Source organism: Octopus bimaculoides, chromosome 7 (assembly GCF_046866305.1).
Source record: "Octopus bimaculoides isolate indiv1 chromosome 7, ASM4686630v1, whole genome shotgun sequence".
Classification (NCBI taxonomy): Eukaryota; Metazoa; Mollusca; class Cephalopoda; order Octopoda; family Octopodidae; genus Octopus; species Octopus bimaculoides.
This window is the reverse complement of record NC_142934.1, coordinates 80884085-80886584: the sequence shown is the minus strand read 5'-3', so window position 1 is coordinate 80886584 and position 2500 is coordinate 80884085. Positions and strand designations below refer to the sequence as shown.

Here is a 2500-nt window from a genome sequence, read left to right as displayed (position 1 = left end):
ATGCATATATGCATAACTATATATATACATCTAGACATGTATATATATATATATATATATGTGTGTGTGTGTGTGTATGTGTGTGTGTGTGTGTGTATTTATATATACATATGTACATACTTATACATATGAGTGTGTTTGTGTGTATGTATGTGTGCCTGTGTATTTCACATGTCATCTCCGTCCCACTCATTTACTCTCTTTCTCTGTCTGTCTTTCTTTCTCTCTTTCTCTCCCTCTCTCTCTCTCTCTCTCTCTCTCTCTCTCTCTCTCTCTTCTCTCTCTCTCTCTTTGTCTCTTTTTCTCCTTCTCTCTTTCCTTTCTTTTTTCCTGCTATTTTTCTACGTGTAATTCACTCCTGTCTGTTTTTCAGTTCTTTCAGCGTTTGTGAAACTAAACGAATGTCGCTACTTCAACTAAAAGAAGACACATTAGAGAAAGAAGACGAAAAAAAAAAAGGAAGAAGAATAAGAAGAAGGAGACGAAAAAGGAGAAGTTATATTGCCGTAACCCTCCCCTTGAAAAAGAAAGACAAGAAACAAGAAAGACAAAATAACAGAGAATACATGATGAGAAAAAACAGAAAAGGAAGCGAAAAAAAAAAACTAAGGCATATAAAATAAATGAATGAATAAAAGAATAGAAGAATAAAAGAATAGACGAGATAAAAGGAGGAATAAAAATAGAATAGAAAGAATGTCGTTTGTATAAAAGTACTGGGAGAAGACTGAGAGAGTAGGTGGGGTGGAGACAGAAATAGGTAGAGAATGGATGGATGGATGGATGGATGGATGGATGGATGGATGGAGGGAGGGAGGGATGGTTGGAAAGAAGAGTTTCAAGAGAGGTGCAGAGATAAAGAAATTATAGGTATAGTAATATGACTGATGATGATAATGATAGTGATTGTGGTGGTGGTGGTGGTGGTGATGGTGGTGGCGATGCTGATGGCGATGGTGGTGACGACGATCGTGATGATTGGCGAAGCCGACGATGATGATGGTGATGACAAAGATGACGGTGATTGTAGTGATGGAGAAGGATGATGAGGACAATAACGAAGACACAGCATATTTATACATATAGAGTAAGAAAGCTGTATGCGAGTCTAAAGGAGAGAGAGAAAAAAAGCAATGAAATGAAATGTAAAAGAAGCGACAGAGGAAGCGCGAAAAACGAAGTGACAAATGTAAGATGTGTTATCACCTCTACACTCCACACACACACACACACACACACACACACACACACACACACACACACACAAACAAGCAAATATATATAAGTATACAGTCACAAAGACAAACAATATATGTATAAATCATGACGAGGAACAAAAGACTAGTAATAGTAGTAGTAGTAGTAGTAGTAGTAGTAGTAGTAGTAGTAGTAGTAGTGTCTGTTATTGAAGATATTGCTAATGCTGCAGAGTGGTGGTGGTGGTGGTGGTTTTGGTGGTGGTAGTGATGGTGGTTGGTGATGTAAAACACATTTGAGTCGAAAAGCATTTTGAAAGGAAGAAACTAACTTCGACTGCTGTTATTGTCTTTGCTGCTGCTGATGTTGTTTTTGTTGTTGTTGTTGTTGTTGTTGTTGGTTAGCTCCAGGTAGACTCTACTAATTGAGCAGACGTATAACCAAGCACATTCCAGCCGTGACACACTGTTTCCTTTTATTTCTTTGCTCTTTACATATTATACACACAACTACATTTTCCAATATGTCCTCCTAAACTTTATGAGGAAATTGTACAACCAACATTGAGCAATATCCATCCAATATTTAGCTGTGTGATTTTGATGAAAATTTAGCAACCATTTCTAGCAGATCAAGTGTATAGCTTGTGTATGACAGCAGTGTATGTGAATGTGCATGTATACACTTGCTTATGTGCGTATATATGAATCTACACGCAACGTCCATTCGATGTATAAAATCTAATTTGTGCTTAGAGGTTCATTTGAACGGGGGCTATCTCAGTTTGCACCAGGTTTAAGCAACTGGGAGTAAAATACTTCACCCAAACTAATGAATGGAACATCATTTTCTTACATTGTTAACCGCCTAGTTTTTGCTGTTGCTCATTTTCATCTATATAGAAGTTTATATCCTATAAACTTGCACGTGATTATGTCGGATAATGCAGGAGCCACAAGCCCTTTTATATCTTGTATCGCTGGAGAAAGCGCGTTATGTCAATTGCTTCGTCATATTTTCTCCGTTCACATCTATCCTCAAGATCACTTCGTGCTGTTTTGAAGAGTTGGGCTCTAACACTACATGATCAGCCCATCAAAGCTGATGCTGGGTAGTTATGGGTTTCATTTCACGGAATATTGCCTTCCTTGAATGCACTGATGTTTCTTTGTTTTCACATGGTATGAGCGAGAGTGGATACAACAACTGCAGTATACAATATATGTACAGAATTTATTTAGTTGTTGATCTAAAACCATATCCCTTTCTCAAAAGACCAAAATTTGCACTGCCGATATGTTGT

General features: G+C 37.6%; 1 protein-coding gene and 1 long non-coding RNA gene across 10 annotated transcripts in view; one reads left to right on the top strand and one right to left on the bottom strand.

Moving 5' to 3' along the window:
• Positions 1 to 1527, top strand: part of LOC106882339 (uncharacterized) — a 9021-nt gene extending 7494 nt beyond the window's left edge. The window contains exon 2 of the long non-coding RNA XR_001410988.3: positions 374 to 1527. This is a non-coding gene — a long non-coding RNA (uncharacterized LOC106882339). The remainder of the gene's footprint in view (positions 1 to 373) is intronic.
• The window catches only part of LOC106881857 (transcription factor AP-2-epsilon), a 447939-nt gene that overhangs the window by 176223 nt on the left and 269216 nt on the right, over positions 1 to 2500 (bottom strand). The window lies entirely within an intron of this gene.